Below are 24,317 nucleotides of genomic sequence, written 5' to 3'. Positions count from 1 at the left end.
TGTGTGCATGTTGTGAATGGAATAGATGCCTTGTAGGAGCTGAATTTGTCTTTGAAATCCTACTATTGCTCCTTTGGGATGTGCTTTAATTTTATTATTCAATGTAAAAGATTTATTATGCACAATTGTAGTTTTAAAAAGGAATCACAAAAAACATGACCAATTTGATCGAGACAGGTTTCCATCATAATTACTTTTTACATGATTAATTGTGAGGGCCTGACTTGGAATACTTACTTCCCTGGGACAGGAGGCTCTAAGATTGTACCGCCGGGTCAGGCGGGTTCATGAGTCCCTGAATTGCAGGTATGACCTGCGATGGCCAGGCACTACAAAATAGTGGTGCTCCCGGGAGAGAAACAGCCTGGCCAGCAGCCTGGAGTCCTGGGTGGAAAAGTTTGGCTGTCTTCTGGCAGCCATTTTATGAGAAATAACTGCGTATGAAGAACGGGTGATTCTATGACATCACAACGCAAAAAAACGCGATGACGTTTTTGTGCCGCTTGGGCGTGCTTGCAGCGGCCGCTCCGCGCTACATCAACACTGTTGATTACACCCTAAAGCACGCCGATATCACTGTTATACAAAAAAGTATAGCACAACGCTTAGAAGCTTACCATGTAAACCTAATGAAACTTCACCTCCCCCAAACACAATGACAAGTTATAAATTAAATAAATGAAGATTGGGAAGTGAGGTTCACATGCTTAGTTATGCATGTTTGGGTGGGTGAAAATAAAAAGAATATTATGTCTTTGGTAACCTTAATCAGGACTTGAACCCCTGACCTTTGGAAGATACATGCAGTGCTTTTAAGCACTGAGCTATGTTGGAGATTTGGGAAGGGGAGTCTCTGGAAATGACTTTAGGTACAAGCTTAGAAGCTTACCATGTAAACCTAATGAAACTTCACCTCCCCCAAACACAATGACAAGTTATAAATTAAATACATGAAGATTGGGAAGTGAGGTTCACATGCTTAGCTATGCATGTTTGGGTGGGTGGAAAAAAAAAATATTATGTCTTTGGTAATCTTAGTCAGGACTTGAATCCCTGACCTTTGAAAGATACATGCAGTGCTTTTAAGCACTGAGCTATGTTGGAGATTTGGGAAGGGGAGTCTCCAGAAATGGCTTTAGGTACAAGCTTTGACAAGGGGTAATCATTGCAAGTATCTACAGGTGTATTTGATCTGAGAACACCCAATGAACGTCCAAAACGATTTCAAAATTCTAACGGCTTCTATGACATCAGATGCTACTTTATGGTTAGGGCTACAGTTAAGTAGCTCGGTAGCTCAGTGAGTAAACACGCTTTACCAATCATCCATAGGTTGTGAGTTCAACTCCCGGCTTGTCTTTTACTTGATTATAACATGAGGGATTTATGCTGTAGGAGTGTGTTGTTGGGGTGTTGCAGGGGTGTCTAGGATGACAGAGAATAGTCACTTGCATTTTCAACAATGCATTTGAATTTCTTAAGATGAAACCTTAGTGAGCCGGGGGAGGAAGGTCACCGCAGCCTCGCGCCTCAGATGAAAAGGTTAATTTTTTAGGGACTGTGTAAGCTGATCTGGGACAGTCTTCAGCGACTCGGAGCCCTCCTCCCGGCTGGGCAGAAGGAGGAGGCTTTGGCGGTGGTGGTTTTGGTGGTGAGTGAGGGCGGGAGGGGGGAGTCGCCTGGCTGCTGCATCTGCACTCCTGCTGGCCACAGACCTACTGATCACAGAGCAGAGATCACAGAAGCACGCAGGTATGTGCGCATGCGCGGCTAGGGTTTTATTATATAGGATATACACCTATCGCATCTCATTTTCATCACAAACACATTAGCGAGACTATACACAATACATTACAAAGTTGAGCTTGGGTTTGATAAAATAAACAGCATAATTTTGACTCTGTATTACATTTATTGAACCATACTTAAGAATACGGGTGTTGCATCCATGACAACGGTGCTTTACACCATTGAGCTACCAGTCTTTTGCCTCAACTGACTGTGATATGATAGCTAAGTAGAGTATACTTTAGCACATCACTAAGGTATGCTATGACAGGGGAACCAGAGACACAGGTGTAGGTCAGTGAGTAAAAGCACTATATTGATCATCTGTAGGTTGTGAGTTCAACTCCCGACTTGTCTTTTACTTGTGGCATATCTACCTTCCAGGTGCACCTTGATGATGTCACAATGAGGTCAGCAGTGTGCTGCTTGCTACTTCCTCTTCCTGTGAACTAGAAGCCACATTCAGGTCTAATCTGTGTTTTGATTCTGTTTCTAAGTTGGGCCAGTGTAAGTTATGGGATTTACCTTTGTTCTGAAGAATGAGCTGATTGTTGCAATGTTTTAAGACCAGTAGAGTGTTCTTTCGAGCAAGATATCACTTCTAAACTATCCTCTCTGAAATAATGTCTCTGGGAAATCGAGAGAAAGCTTATTGGATGACTTAGGATGCCTTTCCTGCCAGTCTTTGTGGAACTTAAACGAAGTTTATATGGTGTTCAAAGTCCTATCCTTTCCACTTCTAATAGGAGGTGAGTATGACATTTCTGTATAGCTTTCTGTGTAGCATACATCTACCGGTTCCCACCTTCCATACTGATAATGTAAGTTCAATACCCACTCGGTACGTTTCATCTTCTAGTTCTCCTTTGAAACATAACATATTTTTTTTCCTTGTATTAATGGTAAACTGTACAATTCTGATATCCTAGAGGAAAAAGATACAACACAGCAGTGTTCTCTGTCTGCCATTCCCTACCTCACTGATATTGCTAGATCAACTAATATATAGTTTACAAAATGGTATACTGTGTTTTGGTTATCTTTTTCATCATCCTATACTTACAATGCTGAATTAGTGATAATAAAGAGTATAAATAAAGTATAATCTAAAAAAAAAAAAAAAAAAAACGTACCCACGTCTATCACGGGTCCATTGGAGACGTCTTAATGACGTTTCAGAAACCTGCGTCTATCTTGCGCGAAGAGGTTGTAGGGACGTCTACCGCGCACCTAAGTACCGTTTGATTGACACTTGCGTTTGCCGGACGTCTAAAGCACGCCTATGTTAGACGTACTAATAGAGAATTTACTCCTTCATATACAGCATCCCCATTACTAGAAAGTCTGAAGAGCAAAAATTTGACTTGAGAATCTCCACCATGTCAGCACTTAGCTGAGCTCTCAGGCTACTCCAAGTCAGGGAAGGATTAATTCTTTGAGGGCTCCTAGGCACCCAAGTACGCTGGGCCCCCTGCCCCTGCCCCGCCCCCACCCCTGCCCCGCCCCTGCCCCGCCCCTACCCTGTCCATACCACGCCCCTGTCCAGCCCCATCCCGCCCCTGTCCCGCCCCCATTTATCTATTTTCTTATTTACTTCTTTATTTCCACTTGTATTTCTTTTTTTTTTTTAATTCACAACAAACAAAGATTAGCATACCAGTGCACAGTTTTTCTTCTATGCAACCCCCAAACATCTCTGAACAAATCCTCCTTCCTTCCCTTCTCACCTACTTACCCAGGACTTTAATTCTGAACCCTTTCCATGCATATATAAAAGTGTTCAAATATTTGTAAAGCAGTAATACTATCCGAAATATAAGTCTATATTAATAACCAAGTTTACAATGCCTCTCAACTGCCTCATGCTACATCAACCAACTGTAACCCATATGTTCAAAGAAGCGTGGGATGAACACAGAGGATCTAGAATCAGAAAATAATATTAAATATTGAACTAAGGCCAGTACTGGGCAGACTTGCACGGTCTGTATATGGCAATTTGGAGGAGGATGGGCTGGAGAGGGCTTCAATGGCTGGGAGGGTGTAGTTGGGCTGCAGTAGGTTTTGACGGAGATTTAGGCAGTTGGAACCCAAGCACAGTACCGGGTAGAGCTTTGGATTGTTGCCCAGAAATAGCTAAAAAGAAAAAATTTTAAAAAATTTAAATTGAATCAGGTTGGGCAGACTGGATGGACCATTCGGGTCTTTATCTGCCGTCATCTACTATGTTACTATGTTACTATGTATAAACAACCAAATCTGTAACTCCTCTAGCATGTTCCACTCCATGTATGTTACTTGCAACGAAACAACAAGGCAAGCAGTCCACCAAAGAATCCAACATGAAACAAAAGAAGATTGGCAGAAAAATAAGGAGATTCAAATCAGGTTAATTCAAGGTGCTCCCAAGAACTGTGCCTGATGCATTTTGCCAAACAAGGTTGGTCAACGCTAACAAAAAAAACATGTCTTTCATACAAACAGAACACAGAAAACACCTTTGCCTAGTATGGAATGTGTAATCAAACTAACCTCCCCCTTTTACAAAACTGTAGTATGGTTTTTAGCCACGGCCAGCACTAAAAAATGCTCTACAGTTTTATAAAAGGGGGGGTAAAATATAAATACGTAGACAAAGGTTAAATAAAACCACCAAGAAGCTGGACTCTGCATAAAATGCAACACCACAGAAACAGCGATGTCCCCTAAAGCAAACAGCGATGTCCTCTAAAGCAACAGTGATGTCCCCTAAAGCAAAAAAATAAATTAGAATTTTTTTTTTCTACCTTTGTCTTCTCTGGTTTCTGCTCTCCTCATCTTCTTGTCACTCTCTTCTTTTCATCTTCTGTCCTTCTGTGCCTCTTCCAGAAATTGTCTGCCTCTCCCTTCCATCTCTTCTCCCCCTCCCATTGGTGTGGCATCCATCATCTTCTCTTCCCTCCTCCAATGGTCTGGCATCTCTCTCCTCTCCTTTCCTCTCCCACATCCCCATGGTCTGGCATTTCATTCTCTTCTCTCCCTTCCTCCCACTTCCATCAGCATCTGCCCCCTTTCTCTCCCTTCAACCCAATTCCATCCAGTATCCTTCCTCTTATATCTCTCCCCTTCCCCTGCACACCAATTCCATCAGCCCCTTTCTCTCCTTCCACCACCTTTCCATACCACCCTCCCCCCTTTCTCTTCCTCCACCACCCTTCCATCCTCCTTTCTCTCTCCCCCACGGCAATGCCTCTCCCCCACAGCAACAGCAACGCCCCTTCCCAGCAATGGCAATGGGCCCCCCCGCGGCAACAGCCCCCCTGCAGCAATGGCAACGGGCCCCCCGCAGTAACGGCAATGGCCCCCCCAAAGTAATGGCAATGGGTCCCCCCCAGTAATGGCAATGGGACCCCACCTGCCCGCAGCAATACCAACGCGGCTGAATGTGTTACAGGAAAGTCTCACGATGACTGCTTCTGCCAGTCCAGCCCCCTCCAACGTCACTTCTTCCAGAGCAAGTAAGTGACGTTGGAGGGGGCTGGACCAGCAGAAGCAATCATCGCAGGACAATGCAGTAACACATCTGGCCACATTGCCGTTGCTGTTGCTGCGGGCGGGCGGTCCGTTGCCATTACTGCATGGGGGGGCCCCATTGCCGTTACTGCGTGGGGGGGGCCTGTTGCCGTTACTGCGGAAGGGGCTGGTTGCCATTGAAAAATAGCAAGGTGATTCGCCCTCCTTCAGTGGGCCCCCCTCACAGTTTCAGGCCCTAGGCACGTGCCCACTTGGCCTAGTGATTAATCCAGCCCTGCTCCAAGTGAACCCTTTCTTAAAGAAAAGACAAGGTTTTTCTGGTTAGGCGATTGTACCTGGTTGAGTCACAGTTGAGGAGCATGGAGCCAGTTGTGCTATGCAGTGACTGTGCTGTAAACAGTACAAATTCTTGCTAGATCCACCTTCCATTTGCCTTCCTTTGCCAAAGGCAGTAACTCCATGTGATCTACAGCTGTACTTCTCAAACTGTTCTAGGTCATGGCACACTTTTTAAAAAAAAAATCTTTATTCATTTTGCAGCCAAAAACAAGTGCAACATATTATACACTCATATTACACTATAATAGCACCTAAATTCAATCAAAATTGCAATCTATGACAAATATATATATCACCCCCCCTATCTTCATATTTAAAAATTGCACTCAGATTAAAGATTAAAAATATTTTCCATCCCCCCTCCCACCCACCCACCCTGGATATGCATGATCAAGGGGCAAAACCAATAATCACTCTTTGCAATATTTTGTCAATGGCTCCCAAATATCCAGAAACTTCTTATACTATCCCTGTTGTATAGCAATTATAAGTTCCATTTTAAAGATGTGACAAAGAGACTCCCACCAAACAGTATAATTTAATCGATCCAAATTTTTCCAATTCCTTAAAATAAGCTGTATGGCAATCCCTGTCATAATAAAGAGAAGTTTGTTATTGTGAGATGATATTTGACTTGTAGCTCTCATTAAAGTGCCAAATAGCACAGTGTCATATGTTAGTGCCACTGGATTTTCCAGTACTTTGTTCACCTGATTCCAAATGGATCTCCAAAATTGAAGTATCAAGGGACAATAATATCATAGATGATCTAACGTCCCAGGTTCAAGATGGCAGTGCCAGCATCTATTAGACTTGGAACCATCTAATTTCTGTAATCTGACCGGAGTCCAAAATGCTCTATGTAACAAGAAAAACCATGTTTGTCTCACTTTAAAGTTTGTGCAATTCCTGTGGCACACCAAACAAAATTTAGCAAGATTCTCACCCAACACAAGAGAGAACACTTTTTTTAAAATCTCTGTGTGCATCTTTCTGCTAGCTTCAGTCTGATATCTTTTTTTTTATTATTTTTTATTTATTCAATTTTCAAAAATACATTTCACAAAGAAATAATAAGAATAGATGAAAGAGGATTCCGGAGCTTGGCTGCAACAGAGATGGAGGCATAATCTGCTAGCTCCCCCTTCCCTGCAGCTCTGAAAGGCTTGAAAAGTTGTTTACTTACCTTTTCAAAGGGATTATTTTCTTGTGTGATAGATAAAGTAATATGGCAACCAAAAAACAAACAAACCTGGAAAATGTCTTTGCTAATAATGTGGCAAAAAGATCAAAGCCGGAACCTCAGACACCTTCAAAAGTACCATTACCAGTGGAGCAGAAATAACAGACTGATCCTGTTATGCTGGAATTAAGGAAGATCTTGGATACTGTACAGGGTAACACTGAACAATTAAACTCAATTCAGACAGAGTTGCTCAACTTGTCACAAAAGATATCGGTGTGCTCTTTTAAAGTGGATCAACTGGAACACAGAGTTCAAGGATGTGAAGAGGAATTAACTAAAGTTGTAGCAGACAGGAAAACAATCAATCGACTGGTTAGAGACCTGGAGCAGGCTGAAAATTATTCCAGAAGGAATAATGTTCTTCTTCTGGGACTTTCTGAAGGTTTGGAAGGGGCAAATGTGATCCAATTTATGGAAGAAATGCTACCTAAACTTTACTTTCCCATTAGAGATAGAAAGGGCCCATCAGATTCCTGCCTATAGATCTAACACCCAAAGAGGTCCAAGACCATTCCTTCCTTCCCCCCCCCCCCCCCCGCGGGACCCTGCGGCACCATCAACTCTTACTCCCTCTAATGTCGGCCCTGCAGCTCCAGACTTCCTCGCACCTTCTCCCCTCCCCCTTTGGATCGCTATTATTTTAAATGTTATAGCCGCGGAGCTGTATCCATCAGTGGAGATGTCTAACCTCGGCCTGCCCCGGAACTCTTACTGCAACAGTGACTTCCTGTTCCTGCCTAGACGGGCGGCTGCTGCAGTAAGAGTTCCGGGGCAGGCCGAGGTTAGACATCTCCACTGATGGATACAGCTCCGCGGCTATAACATTTAAAATAATAGCGATCCAAAGGGGGAGGGGAGAAGGTGCGAGGAAGTCTGGAGCTGCAGGGCCGACATTAGAGGGAGTAAGAGTTGATGGTGCCGCAGGGTCCCGCGGGGGGGGGGGGAGGAAGGAAGGAAGAAGAGGAACCGAAGCATGGCAATTGTGGGGAAGTGCAGAGCTGCAGGGAAGAGTGTTGCGGTACCCAGCTGGAGGGAGAAGGAAGATGAGGGAGGGAATTAAAGGAGATGCCAGGGCTTGGAGCATAGGAGGAAGGTATGCCAGTCTAAGGGAAAAGGAAGGGGGAGATGTGAGAGCATGGAGGGGGAACGAAAGATGGAAGAAAAGGAAAGGAGAGAGATGCCAGAGAATCAGGGAAGGGGAGATACCAGACTATGAGGAGAGGTGTGGGAGAGGGAAGGCGAGGAGAGAGATGCCAGACCAATGGGGTGAAAGGAGAGATGGAAGGGGGAGGCATACAGTTTCTGGAAGGGGCATAGAAGGAGAGAAGATGCCATATAGGGGAAGAGAGACGGCAGACAGTGAATGGAAGGAAGAGAGTTACAAGAAGATGAGGAAAGGAGAAACCACAGAAGACAAAGGTAGAAAAAAATTTCTATTTATTTATTGCTTTAGGAGACATGTGTCACTGTTTCTGTGAAGCATTGTATGCAGAGTCCAGCTTCTTGCTGGTTCAATTTAACCTTTGTCTATGTATTTTTATTTTATCCCCCCTTTTACAAAACTGTGAAGCGTTTTTTAGCGGTAGCAGCTCTGATGCTCAGAATTTTATGAGCATCAGAGCTGTTACCTCCGTAGCTAAAATCCACACTACAGTTTTGTAAAAGAGGGAGGGGTTAGTTTGTGATTACATATTCCTTACTAGGCGAAGGTGTTTTCTGTGTTCTGTGTGTTCGAAAGACATGGTTTTCTGTTAGGATTGACGGTGTAGGATTGATCTGTGCTGGTCTGGCTTGTTTAGTTTTACAATGGGTGTATTGATGTACTGCTCACTGCAATATGTAAGATGCTGCCTTTTCCTAGGTACTCATGTGTGACGTGTGGTTTGTTACTAAAAATCATGTTTTTCTTACAGATGGGGGGGGGGTGCCAAAAAATGATGGGCCCCGGATGTTACATATGCTAGGTACGCCACTGTATGTAAAGATACCAGAAAGCTGGCGTAGCAAAAACTTCTAAGTTTTGAGTATTTAACCCTCCCACAATCTCACGGGCACTCGTTTCAAGTTTATTGAGATTTTGATTTAAACGCAATATCAAATATTTTCAATGCATATAACAAAAATAAATTTGGGGAAATAAATAAAACCATTTGAACCAGTGTTCCCGCTAAGCTGCGCTGGCGTGCGCTGGCGCACAAAATATTACATCGCAGCGCACACGTTTCTCGTCACAGCGCACGATCGGAAGAGGCGTACGGCAGATGGCAGGGCGGCGAGAGGAGAATCGGGCGAGTTGGCTCATAACTTGCTGGCGCCCGATATTTTTGGCTCACGGTGAAAAAAGTTTGCTCACAACACCCGCCCGCTTAGAGGGAACACTGTCCAAGACCAATGATAATTAGGATCCTGCAATATCAACAAGTGTTGAAAATCTTATCTTCAGCTAAGCAAAATAGATCTCTCAAGTGGCAGGAACATAAGATACTGATTTTGCCTGATTTTGCAAAGCGACCCATCCTATATGTTCTTCCCCCTTCCCCACTGTCTCCAGTTCTTCTTCAATATGTAACTTTTCCCTTCCCTCCCCTTTATCCTCACTTTCAAGTTTGTCCAGTCTATGTTATTTATGTACACATATTTATTTTTAATACCTAATATTTTATCTTATTTTTATCTTTTTAGATATATTGTAAACCGTCCAGATATTTGTTTGATGGTCGGTATATTAAAAAACCAATAAACTTGAAACTTGAAACTTCAGTGAGGAAGGAGTTCTTATTGTTGAGATCAGACCTGATGAAAATGGGAGCAAAATATGGACTTTTATATCCTGCTACTATGAGGGTGACTCTGAACAACAAAACTACTAATTTTGATGATCCTAGGAAACTTAAGGGATTTATGGATGGGCAAGAGGTGCAAATGGACTGAGATTGAAGTTATTTTGGGGAGGGCACTTGTTGAAGTGACAGTCATGAATTGTAATGGATTTCAGCTGATTTTTATGATTTTGATACCTGGGAGGAAAATGATTTCTTAATGAAATGGCTGCATTAAGAGACAGTTGACAATGAAATCTTTTAAAGGTAGGTACAACAGTTCCTTTCTAACTGTCTTATGGCTTGCCTTTGAGGATTCCAAACTGCTGTTAGTTGCTGGCTGCAGCGTTATCTGATTCTGATTGGTGCAGGTTACAATCCTGAAAGTTCTGTATGAATTATATACATTACTTTTTAAAGGGTATTATACGTTATTTTATAGTAATAGTGAATAATTTCACATAAGGAATGGAATTCTCATCATTCGATTGGAGGGTGGATAGAGGTTAAGTGTTTTGCTTAATGCGATTGGCTGAAGTTGAGTTGGCCCCCTCCCATATATCCTGTGGAAGGAAGGAAGTCAGCATAGGGGCAGGAACCTAAGAAGCAGCACAGGAGGCCAGAAGATAGAGAATTAAAGTAGCAGGCCAATGCAAAGGTGCTTTACATGATTCCATAGTAGGTTGCTGATGGCGGCCAGTTATAATTGGAACAGAAAGTTCCTACCAACTGCGTGTAGCTATCGGCTCGTGAGATGCTCTTGCTGGAAATTGCATTCTTCTGCTTCACTTTTCCTGGGCTATGTTTGAGCTGCATTGTTTCGCTGGAAGCTCACTGCCGGCTCCTCTTGCCGTTACTTCTACCGAGGAGCGGGCATAGAGCTCTGCCATGGCCAAGCAACAGTGCGCCTTCAAGGCTATGCTGCCGAATGGCAGACCAGATGTGAAAAGGCTTTCGGTGGAAGGCAACATAGCTGTTGGGAAGTCTACACTTGTTCGATTGTCAGGAAAACTAACCAAAACTGGCACACAGTAACTGAGCCTAAGAACAAGTGGCAGTGCCACTAGGACCACTAGGACCAAGGAAACTTCAAGTAATCTGCTTCATATGATCTATCAGGATCCTGCTTTATGGTCCTATGCATTTCAGACCTGTGCCTGCATGAGCCGATTCAAAGCCCAGCCCAGTTCGTTGGGGTTTTCTTTTAATTGCATTTTTTCTTTGTGGTGGGTTAACTAATGGACTCTTATGAATGTTTAGCTATTTAATTGATTGTTAATCTGCAAGTGAATTATAAGGGTTTAAGGTTAGGGTTTGCTATATTTATTGAAGGGTTTAATAAATATGGGAAAGGTAGCATAAGAGGTTATTTATTCTATGTTATATGGGGGTATGATATTCATAACGATTTTACTAAGGTATGTATTAAATCTTAGTGCAGGAGTTGAGGTAATGAATTTTATGAGCTTTTAAGATAGCATAATATTATTTTGTTGATCGGTTATCAGTATTTGTGATGATTTATAAGGTTTTATGTAAGGTGAATAGGTATTTGTATGTATGTTGTATATTGTTAATTTTAGTAAAGGAATACATCTGTATGTAGTAATAGATTGAAATGTTTAATTTTTTAAAATTTTCTTTTGTATGTCAATGGATTTTGGTTAGTTTGGGGAAGTTTGATAGTTCCATTAATGTATTTAGGATGAGAAAGAGTACATTTTATTTTATGATTGAGGTGTTAGGATATATTTATATATGATTTGTGGGTTTATAGGAAAGCAAATATATAATGTATTATACTTGCAAGTTCATAGGAAAGTAAATATAGTTTTGTTATTCATGAATTTGCAAATTATATTCTCTGTCTATTGAAATTTATTTTGGTGATTTTATGTATCTATATATGAATATATATAAAAGTATATGGATATACTTCTTTTATATTATAATTGAGTTTGAAAAGGGTACACTTTTTGATTCATGTTATATTTTATTGTATATAACTGTTAATTGGTCTGCTGGGGGTGAGGGTGGGTCATCGGTCCATCTATACGCATCTAAGCTGACCTTGGAAAATGCAAAGGGATTGGAGGGGGTTGGGGGGTTTGGTGGTTTAGGATTTTAGGGGAAGGGTTAAGGAGGGTTGTGGGAGGGATGGGGGACTGGATGTGTACCAGGGATTATTTATTAGTGTGCATTACAGTGGGAAGGGATTTACTTTATATGTTATGATGAACCATTTAAAATGTCTTTAAAATATTTTCTCTTTTTTTGTAAATCTTTATTCATTTTTTAAACTCACAATAAGTATAACACAAAATACAATAATTTTATACTTTAACATTACTTATTATATCCTCAAATTATAGCTCTCATCAAATATCCCCCTCCCCTATATCCAACAATTAATCATAAGCAAAAAAAATCATAAAATATTCCCACCCTAGATGTATATGAACAAAAGGGAATTAATATTTATTCTATGCAATAATTTCAATCTTTACAGTATCTTATTAAAGGCTCCCAAACAACTTGAAATTTCTTAAAATATCCTTGCTGTACGGCAATTATCCTTTCCATTTTGAAAATGTAACACAAAGAGTTCCACCAAAAGCTATAATTCAGTCTATCACAATTTTTCCAATTGTTCGTAATCTGTTGAATGGCAACCCCTGTCATAATGAGTAGAAGCTTATTGTTATTAGAGGATATTTGGCTTTTTGCCCTCATTGACATGCCAAACAGTACGGTATCATAGGATAATGCCACCGGATTATCTAACAAATTATTTATTTGACCCCATATTGAGTTCCAAAAAGCAAGTATTAATGGACAATAGAATAACAAATGATATAATGTCCCAGCTTCAAGGTGACATCTATTAGATTTAGAGCTATCTAACTTCTGTAAATGAACCGGGGTCCAAAATGCTCTATGTAAAAGAAAAAAACAAGTTTATCTCATAGATGCTGACACTGTACATCTCATCCTCCAAGCCCAAATACATGGCCATTAAGATGTAGTAATTTGATGCTTGATCTCAATGCTCCAAATGTCCTGAAGACCAGTTTTTGGTTTCTTATTTAAAAATCCAGATATTAATTTATACCACTGAGCGGCCTGATGTCCCAGGAAGTCCACCTGAAAACATAAGAGTGGCAAACTATACTGATTACTGAGATTTTTTCATTCAGGGAACCCAGCCTGAATGGCCTGCTTCAACTGCAACCATCTATAATTTTGTGATTTATTAAGACCAAATTTGTGTTGCAATTGTGAAAAATGAAGCAGCTTACCATCTGAAATAACATCATCCAAAATACGTATACCCACTTTCATTCAATACTTCCAGATGACCTTAAATCCGCCAATTTGAATCTTGGAGTTCAGCCATAGGGTCTGATGAGTTGATTTATGAACCGAAATAGGTGTTACATTATTCACATATTTTAAGGTTTTCAATGTATCTACTAGGATTCTATTATCCTTATATAATCTAGGCATCTTAATACTCAACACATGACTCAACCTTAGTGGTGACATGAGTTGCCATTCCAACCATAACCAGTCTGGGAGATTTTCTTTTTATGTTATATATATTTATTGAATTTTTTCAATGTAATCAAACATAACTTGTACAGAAAGGAAATCCAGCAAAAGAATTAATAATTAAACATAATACTTCAATCAAACATCAAATATAAGCTTAATCTTTACTCAAGTCCACAAATAAGATCCAAAGTGGATGATGGGCAAGTAATAATAAGAAAAATTAAATTGAGTAAATATTACTAGTAGACTGAAAATACACCTTTCCTTAAACTAAGCACTCATGTTCCATCTTTCTCCAAACATGAAGTTGATAGAAAGGTTGTCAGTTGAGATGGCTCAAAGAAGACAAATTTATGTGAACGATAATTACACATTTACATGGATGTCGCAGATAAAATGTAGCCCCTAGAGCCATAACACCAGGTTTCCTTAACAAAAATTTGTGTCTCCTTCGCTGGGTCTCCTTGGCCAAATCTGGGAACATCTGTATTTTACAACCTAAAAATTATTTTTGTTTATTCTTAAAGAAAAGTCTCAGCAACCAGTTTTTATCTGGCGCGAGCGCTACTGTTATAAGTAAAGTTGCTGGTTCTGCCAATTCTTTATCAGATGTTTCCAGAATATTAGATAAATTCATAGAGTCCTGTCCCATATTCTGTTGTTGTTGTTGCTGTTGCAATTTCTTATTTGGAAGATAATAAACTTTTGTAAATGGTGGTAATGTTTCTTCAGAAAGCTCCAATATTTCAATCATATAACGCTTAAGCATTTCTCTAGGGGCTATCATAGGCACCTTAGGAAAATTAATCAATCTAAGATTGTTATTCTGGGAAAAATTTTCCATTACCTCCATTTTCCTTCTTAAATCAGTGTTATCTTTAATTAGTGTCTCAGTAATTTGTTTAGAGACATTTATTTCTTGAAGTACATTCTGTATTGAGGTCTTAGAGTTCTCAATTTCACTTTTCAAGTCTTTAATATCAGTCTCATGTTTGTTAATTTTATTTTCAAATTGTTGTAATTGTGGACTTATGGACTTTGCCAAGTTAGCCACTAAATCCCACAAAGAGTCCAATGTTACCTCCTGCGGCTTCTCTATTTGAAGAAAGTGTAACTTAGATTTATTTAGCTCACCCACTGGCAAACTGTCTCTTCCAACGTCCTGTTCGGTTCCTGCTTCCCCCTCCGCTTCCTCCTCAGTCTCCGCGTTCGGGCTTCCCTGCAGCAGCAAGGGCCCCGGCAACACAGTTCCCCCTTTGATCTCCTGAGCCTCCGGGAGGAGGTGAACTCCAACTTCCGGGAGTACCTCCGCTCGCGGCAAACTGGTGGACTGAGGGCGTGGGGGAGGTGCTCTCAAGTTGGGGCTTAGCGATGTCTCCGGCCCCATGGAGAACGACCCAGACTCGCCACCGCTGCGTGCCTCCTGCAGGGAACTCCCCGATAGTGTTGTTGGCGTTTGCTGCATTCTCCTGACAAGCTCCTCAATGTTGCCGAAGACAGCCGTTCTAGAGCGCTGTGAAGCTCCACCAGCGCTCTGTCCTCTCCTCTTCGGCATGGCTAGACAGGTAAGGTTTTACCAAGAAAAGTAAGATAAAATGAGACGAGCTTGGGGAGAGTGTGCTCAGACCTACTAGTATTTGGCCATCTTGCAGTCTGGGAGATTTTCCATGAGCTCAGGGAGGATCCAGTACATACCCTGACGCATAATATAGGCTTGATGATACCTATAAAAGTAATACCCCACCCTCCGCAATTGGTTTTTATAGAGATACCATGGCAATTCTTGCTGATTTCCCCAGCCAAATAAATTTTGTCAGAATACTATTTAATTTCTTATAAGAGGACCCCTGAAAAAACAACAGTAACATTCCCATTTGGTAACAAACCACAGGCAGAATGATCATCTTAACTGTTTGGACTCTCTCCCACCAAGACAGATGTAATGGATTCCAATGTTCACACATTTCTGTGACCTTCAGCAATAAAGATTTTTCATTTACTTTCATAGTTTATTCTATTGTACTTTTTATCCATATACCTAAATATTTTATACCCTCTTCCTTCCAGAGAAAAGGGAATGTATCAAATAATCCTTTTGTACAATATACATTTAGTAGAAGAACCTCTGATTTGCTCCAGTTTATTTTGTTACCAGAGAATTTTCCAAATCTATCAATCAGATCTAGTAAATGCAGAATGGTGGTTTCAGGATTCCTCAAATGAAGCAATATGTCATCTGCTCGAGTTCTCAAGCAAAGTTCTGGGTGTCACCTTAGACTCTTCTCTATCCTTCAACGAACATCTCCAATCCCTGGTGAAGAAATGCTTCTTCAGCCTTCACATGCTAAGGAAAGTCAGACCCTATTTTCACCAAAAACACTTCGCAGTCATAGTACAATCCATCATCCTCTCCAGATTGGATTATTGCAATTCTATCTACCTCAGCCTAACCAAGAAAAGCCTCCACAGACTTCAGCAGATTCAGAACGCCGCAGCTAAGCTTGTTTTCGCGAAAAGCAAATTTGATCACGTCTCACCACTCCTGTCTAAGCTCCATTGGCTCCCAGTAATCCCCAGGATCCACTTCAAATGTGCGTGTCTGGCCTACAAGATCCTACATGGCATCCTTCCTGCCGTTATCCCTCTATCCTGGAACTCCCCAACCCCTACTTCCTCCAGATCCTCCCAAATTTTTAAACTATCCTTCCCTTCCATAAAAGGTATTTCCCATGCAGGCAAACTTGGGTCATCCCTCCCCTTTAGAATCACTGAGATCTGGAATAACCTCACCTCCCCACTCCGAACCTCAAGCTCCCTCCAACTCTTCCGCAAACACCTAAAAACCTGGCTATTCTCAAAACTGTAACACTTCCCCCCTCTTAGGCCTCTCACCTTCCCCCTTTACACTTAACTCTTTAATCTCTCCACTGTAGTTCCTCTCTCATCCTTCTTCCTGTAAACCGTGCCGAGCTCCGCATTCGTGGAGATGGTGCGGTATATAAACCCAAGGTTTAGTTTAGTTTAGTATTCCTGACCTGTATAAGGAATACCCTGTATCTCCTCTGCCTGCTGAATAGCCAATAACAAGGGTTCCAATACAATGCCAAAAAGCAAAGGAGATAACGGACACCCTTGTCTAACTCCCCTTTTAAGACAAAAACGTTCAGAAAAATTATTATTAATGTATAATCTTGCATAAGGGGAACTATACAAGGTTTGAATCATTAGTATAAATCCAGAACCAATACCAAACCAATCCATTGTCTGATACATGAAGGTCTATTCCACATGGTCAGGCCTTCTCTGCTTCCAAGGATATAGAGAAGGCTGGATCTTCCATAGTTTTTGTTAGAAATATTTTCATTAAATGTCAACGGTCTTAACCATCAATTAAGAGGAAAAGAACACTTAATTATCTAAAAAACAGAATGCCGATATATATTATATTCAGGAAACACACTTAAATGCCATGGAATAAAAAAAATTGGAGGGGGGATGGGTTAAACAGTTAAACAATGTTTGCTCCTGCGGCAGGTAAGAAGGCTGGGGTTGCTATTTTAGTTAATAAGAAATGCTTAACTACTTTTAATTTGAATTCTGCTGATCCCTTAGGTAGATGAATTCATGTGGACATGAGCTTGTGGAAAAATATGATGGCACTTTTTAAAATCTATGCCCCTAACTCACATCAGCCTGAATTTTTTAAGGCTCTTCAACAGTTGATACTACCACTGGCTGCTTCTAATGTAGTTGTGGCGGGGGACTTTTAAATGCCCCAACCCCCTCACCGGCCCCCCCAACGGACCCCTCTGAAGATCGCTGGCAGGAGGGTGCCCAATCCCTCCTGCCGACAAAACCTGCGAGCGCCGGCAGGAAAGTGCTCAACTCTTCCTGCCGACAGAACCTGTACCCCTGAATATCGCTGGCAGGAGGGTTCACAACTCCTCCTGCTGGATCCCCCAACGGCCCCCCTCTGAAGATCGCCGGCAGGAGGGTGCCCAACCCCCTCCTGCTGGACCCCCCAAAGGCCCCCCTAAGATCGGCTATAGGAGGGGCCTTAGGCGCTTAGGCCAATCAGACTCTAGGATCCTGTGGGTTGGGCAGTGGAGGGGCAGGCCCGCCTCATTTGGACGGTGCGAGGAACCATCCGGCCAACTGGGAAGTAAGCCCAAGGGGGGGTTCTGGGGTGGGGGGTTTTGTTGGGGGGGGGTCCAGCAGGAGGGAGTTGGGTACCCTCCTGCCAGTGATCTTAGGGGGACCATTGTGGGGTCTGGCAAGAGGGATTGGGCACCCTCCTGCTGGCGTTCATAGGGGGGCCATTGGGGGTACGGCAGGAGGGTTTGGGCAACCTCCTGCCAGCGATCTTCATAGGGGGGCTGTTGAGGGGTCCGGCAGGAGGAGTTGGGCACACTCCTGCCAGTGACCTTCAGAGGGGGTCCATTGGGGGGTCCGGCAGGAGGAGTTAGGCACCCTCCTGCCGCGATCGTCGGGTGGGGTGGGGAGGGGAGACTGGCAGCTGTAGCTGCGTCCGCTATGCCTGGGTTTTTTGTTTTTTTTAAGAAAAAGTGCCTCCCAATTGGCTTATTAGACAGCTGTAGGATGCCTACAGCTGCCTACAATCGGGAGCACTTTGCAGAATCAGGGTCACAATGTGCAGGGCGTTCAGATTCCAAAGCAGAGTTCGGATTCCAAAACAAAAAAAAGTTTGGATTCCAAAATGTTCGAGTTCTGGGGCATTCAGATTCTGAGGTACCTCTGTATTAATAATACTTTTTCGGAATGTTTCTGTCTGGAGAGGGGAGTTAGACAAGGGTGTCCATTATCTCCTTTGCTTTCTGACATTGTACTGGAACCCTTGCTATTGGCTATTCAACAGGTAAGGGAGAGTCAGGGGATTCCTTATGCAAGTCGGGAATATAAGGTCTCTGCTTATGCAGATGATATTTTGCTTCATTTGAGGAATCCTGAAACTACCATTCCACATTTACTGGATTTAATTGAAAGATTTGGGAAATTTTCAGGGTATAAAATAAATTGAAGTAAATCAGAAGTTCTTCCACTAAACGTACATTGTCCAAAAGGATTATTTGATACATTCCCTTTTCTTTGGAAGGAAGAGGATATAAAATATTTAGGTATTTGGATTCATAAAACTCTGGAGGAAGCGATGAAAGTAAATGAAAGATCTTTATTGCTAAAGGTCACAGAAATGTGTGAGCAATGGAACCCTTTACATCTGTCTTGGTGGGGGAGAGTACAAACAGTTAAGAAGATAATTTTGCCTGTGGTTTGTTACCAAGTGGGTATGTTGCCAGTGTTTTTTCAGGGGTCCTTTTACAAAAAAATAAACAGTATACTTACCAAATTTATTTGGCTGGGGAAAGCAGCTCAGATTGCTTTAATATCTTTACAAAAACCAATTGCGGAAGATGGGGTAAATTTTCCCAATTTTTATAGGTACCATCAGGCCTATATTCTGTGCCAGGGTATGTATTGGATCTTCCCCGAGCTTATGGAAAATCTTCCAGATTAGCTATACTTACGGCCTATGATTAGGAGATGATTCGGTATATAAGACTAAGAATTAGATTAAATTAGGGAGGAGGAGATAGACCACAAGAAAAGAGAAAAGGAAGGAGAGAAATGTCAGACTACTGGAGAGAGAGGGAAGGAGAGAGAGATACCAGAACAGGGAAGGGAATAAGGGAAGAGAGGTAGGTGAGAAGGGGAAGAGAAGGTCAGGGACAGGGAGATGCAAGACCACAAAGGGGGAGGAGGGAAGGGAAAGAGGGGAAAGAGATGCTAGACTATGGGAAGGAGAGGAGAAAGATGTCAGACAACCAGAGGGGGAGAGAGAGGGAGGAGATGCTGCACAGGGATAGAGAGGAAGGGGAGAGAGAGGGAGGAGATGGTACACATGGATGGAAGGGAAGAGATGGTGCACATAGATAGGAAGGGAAGACATGGAATAGTAGATAGATTTGAGAAGAAAGCAGAAGAAGAAAGTTGAATATTAAAAGTTAATGCCAAAGATGGACATAGGTAACTAACCTGTGAAGGGTGATCGAACAAATTTATAAAAAAGCTCAGAGATACGAAACTCTGAAAGGAAGGTTGTGAGACCTCCCTTGGAAAAAGAGTTTACCTTCCAGTCATAGTCCTTTTATAAAAAATCTTTGATCACTTCCTTCAAAGGTATATGTGAAAAACTTTTCTTTAAAAGCTTCAAAAAGATTTGTCCTAACAAGGTACTGCTTTTTCCAAATTGCAAATGTCACTGCACCTTTGGCAAATTCTAAAGAATTTACTTAGCTTGTAAGCAGGATTTAGGGGTCCCAACGCGGCCCCGTTTCGATCCCTGCTTCAGGGGACCCGAATGTGGATACTCCAAGTTTGAACAACAGTTTCTATACCCCTCACAACATTGGATACATATGCACATATGGAAAAGATATATAGACGATGTTTTTGCTGTATGGGTTGGATCTCCCATCCAACTTGATGAGTTTTTTGCTTGGCTGAATACCTGTGATCCAAATTTACAATTTACTATGCATACCGATCCACATCAAGTTCTGTTTTTAGATATTAATATTACCCTCACTCAAGGCCATTTCACCACCAGCATCTATCGGAAACCTACCGATAGGAATAACCTTTTACAATACACTAGTTTTCATCCCCAACACCTTAGGGATAACATCCCCGTTGGCCAGTTCCTTCGGCTACGCAGACTGTGTACTACTACACATGAATATGTACATCAAGCTACACAGATGCAAGCTCGTTTTGTAGAAAGAGGATACCCTTCTTCAGTGATTCGTAAAGCTTATAAAAGGGCACTGTACTCCAATAGGGCACTGTTGTTACATCCCACTAGTTCCCAAGATGCATCACCCCTGGTATGTGTCCTCCCTTACTCCATTCATGCATTTCAGATTAAACGAATCATCAAGCAGCATTGGAATATCATGAGATACCACTCTGAGTTTTTGGAATTTCCCAGATTTGCCTTTTCTAAACAACAAAATCTTAAACAAGTGTTGGTGCACTCACAATTTTTGAGCTCACCCCAAAGGCAGGTTGTTGGTGTGCACAGCCAGTGTGGTCATTGTAGAGTATGTACGTATAGTGTTGAGCTATCGGAGATGACGTTTAAGGTCCAACCTAGAAGCCGAAGGTTAGCTACCAATTGTAACACAGAACAGGTAGTATACATTATACAGTGTCCCTGCCATCTTCACTATATAGGTAGTACTATTCGCAGCATTAAAGTAAGAATAGGTGAGCATCTGAGTAGAATTCGATCAGGGGTCAGAGAAGCTCCTTTAGTGTCCCATTGGAGTGAGTTACAACATCAATTGTCAGAATTACAATTTTCTATCCTAGATGTAGTTTCGGTTACATGACTAAAGTAATTAGATCTACCTGATACAAAATGTTTACCATACCATACAATATACAAATCACAAAAGGTGACAAATTACCTTATAAGGCACATTTTCAAAACAGATAAATGTCCAAAAATGGCTTAAAATGGCACTTGGACATTTAAATCATCAAAACATTCAAACTACCATTTTTGAAACCTATTTTTTAGATGGTTTTCTATGCTGTTCATCTGCTGTTCCCCTAAATTCCAAGGGGGCATGTTAGAGGCGTGGTTTGGGTGGAACTAGGGCAGGCTTAGGACCTAGATGTTTTGCAGTGATAAACATTTTACAAAATGTCCAGGGCTAGACCTGTTATGCCCTAAAGGTGCCTAAACTGATCAGATGACCAATAGGGGTTTGTTAAGCATGACCCTTCCCCCTCCCAGACACACACTCCTCCAGTGGTCACTGAACCCCCCTCAGTCTACTAAAAATGCTGGACCTTCCTTCCTATGCCCAAATGGCTTGTTTTGTGCATTTTTCATGTGAACATTTTTTTTTTTTTTTTTTTAATGGTCAATAAAGATAAATGCACTAGGGCGAACACATCTAGAAAAGTCATTAAAAAATATACGATAGACTTTTTGCAGTTTCGAAAATGACCATTTTCTTTATCCAATTTTTGGACATACTTCACAAAATGTCCAAACTTGGACTTAGATGTCATATCGAAAATGCCCCTCTACCTCAGCAAGATATCAATGCTGGATAACTACCTCTAATTAGGTAGGGCTAATAAGGTGATTAACTGTTAATCTAATTAGCTAATAATTACTCTGAGTTTGTGGCTTGTCTCATCTGTTTGGAATATGATTTTGCTCTAAAGTGCTCTAAAGTGATCCCAAAACAAATAAAAGGTTCTCACAAAGGTTTTGCTGACAGTATGAGAGAAGAATTTCACACCTTGGAAATATATTACACTTTATTGGTAATATAAAAATATATTCCATATTATTGTGGCAAAGCAATTACAAACTTATCAGTACTTGTCAGAATAGCAGTACAACTAATCGTACTTATTCCTAATAGAGAATTTGTCAGCCTTACATTGCTGAATGCTAGCTGTCAGCATTTTCTGTTGGCCTAACCAGTGTCAGCAAAGACCTATGGGATATTATATTAAACATGTCAGTGCAGATAGACCTAGGCCCTTGGCTATTCTGTCTTAGAAAAGCATTAGAATGGCACTAAATTACTTCTAAATTACCAATACTTGAGATTAACAAAGAACATTGGCAGAGTGCTGGGAGGATCCAGAGTTTCAACAGATGTGCTAAAGACAGATGCTTAAGGTAACCAGACAAAGAATGGCTCCAGTTACCTGTTCTTAGACAGGTAGTTATTGCCAATTGAGAGCCATTGTTTCAGACAGAAGCCAGGTGTCATAGAAAGATGCTAGAAACTACCAGAAACTCAAGTCTATGAGGGACAGGCTTTGCCCCTGTTTCTCTCTCCCTTTCTCCTCCAGTTTTTCACACCTCACACACCTCTCTATCCATCCAGACACATACACATCATTCAGATAAAACCTCTTGCCTGTCCTTTCCACACCCCTTCTTTCTATCTTCAGCTTCTACACACACATACAAATCCTCCCCTCTCTTTCTGTGCTCTGTCTTGGTTCTTGGCTCTCTTTCTCTCTGCCTCCTCTTTGCCTCTCTTTTCCCCATCTCACAACCAGACACACATACACACATTCATGCAGGTAAACCACACAGCGGCTTTGATCCTTCATGATCATCATATTTTCCAGATGAGCTTACATATCTCTTTACAGAAGTTCAGGTTGTAACAATAGCATTGAGATGGGCACTCTGGTTTCAAATATCTCCTCCATTAAAAGTTGTGGTGAGCCCATATCTACCATAGCACTGGTCTTGCAATTCAGTAAGCTAAGAAATACTGTGTTGTGTAGATCAAATTTCTTCAGCATTCTCATTACTGTTTGAATGGATTTGTCTGCCATGTCATTTGACTGAGGAGGTAATGGTCTGCGAAAGTCAGAGGAATCTAGTGCAAAACATTACCAATATAGCCTCTCTGTACCGAGCTCTTATTATAAAGCAGGTTATGTTAAAAAAAAATATTCCATCTCCACTGCAATAATGGCCTCTTTCCTGTTTCTTTCAAAAGCATTATTGTTTAAAGCAGGGGCCAGTAAAGTTCCTGGGCAGAGTGCCAAAAAATCTGCAATAGTTGCCTGTAAGTTACTGGAGTGCTGAGCTAACAAGACAAGGGGAGCAGAATGGGGATGGGTGTATAACTGGGTGCAGTGCATATTATTAAAGGTAATAATCATAAACAAATGGGAGTAGGGAGGAGCATCAACAGTAAATGCTACATTTTCAATGTAAGAAAAAGTGACAACTAGCCAACGCTTGGAGACAGGTTTGACCTGTTAATTCTTCAGTTTTATATCCTCTATAATAAAATCCTAAGTGTGCATACGCACTTAGGACAGTGTGCTCTCTGACAGCATGCCGTGTCCCTTCATGCCGAATTCCATTTTGGAACACGGATGCAGGGAACATGCCGGTGACTTCCCCCTCCCACCCTCACTCATTGTAAGGCCTGCTGAGAGAGCGCACGGGCCTCCCTGCTCTCCAGCTCCTCCGGGCATCATCTTCCACCGAAGTGCCAGACCTCTCCACAGCAACCAGGGAGCACTGTAAGGCCCGCAGCCGCCGCTGCTGCTCTTCTGTCTGCCCTCCTCTTCAAAGCAGCCTGCTGAGGATTGCGGCCGGCTGTAGCGAACTTCGCAGGCCGCTCTGCACCTCGGTAGCATGTTCCCTCTAAGGCATGGGATCGCATCAGAGGGAGCGTGCTACCGACGTGGAGAGTGGCCTGCGAGGTTCGCTACAGTCGGCTGCGATCCTCAGCAGGCTGTTTTGATGAGGAGGGCAGACACGAACGACCAGGAAGCCGGATGCTGGACAGGGGGAGCAGGTAAGGGGTGCTGCTGCACAGGGGGGAGGTAAAACGAAGGGAGAATGCCTACTACTGCATAGGGGGAGAAGTAAAATGAAGGGAGAAGGGCTACTGCTGGACAGGGGTAGTGGTGGACAGCCGAGGAAAGAGAGAGACAAAAAGAAAGACAGACGGACAGAAAGTGGCCAAGGAGAGAGAAAGAGAAAGAAAGAAAGACGGACACACACATCTATTTTAGCACCAGTTAATGTAACGGGCTTAAAGACTAGTATCCTATATAAGTTGATTGCTCAGCACCACCCAATCCCTATTTATTCCACCACTATAATTCAACAAGAAACTCCAATCCTTTTTTTCCTGCTGAGAGAGGGTTCATGCAATGAGCAGAACTTTGGGCCATTCTGTGTCACCCTCCCCTAAATCACAGTAACGGTCATCACAGCCTTCCCCAAAATAAATTAATGACTCTTTCCCTTCTATCTTGCTGCACTGTATGCCTCAAATAATTTTCTGAGTCAATATAATAATAATAGCTTTATTTATATCCCATCATACCTTTCAGGTCAAGATGGTTTACATTACAGGGGTCTCGCAATCCAGTCGGGTTTTCAGGATTTCCCCAATAAATATGCATTGAAAACAGTGCATGCACATAGATCTAATGCATATTCATTGGGGAAATCCTGAAAACCCGAC

This window comes from Geotrypetes seraphini, chromosome 2, assembly GCF_902459505.1.
Source record: "Geotrypetes seraphini chromosome 2, aGeoSer1.1, whole genome shotgun sequence".
Classification (NCBI taxonomy): Eukaryota; Metazoa; Chordata; class Amphibia; order Gymnophiona; family Dermophiidae; genus Geotrypetes; species Geotrypetes seraphini.
Note: the sequence above shows the minus strand (reverse complement) of the source record.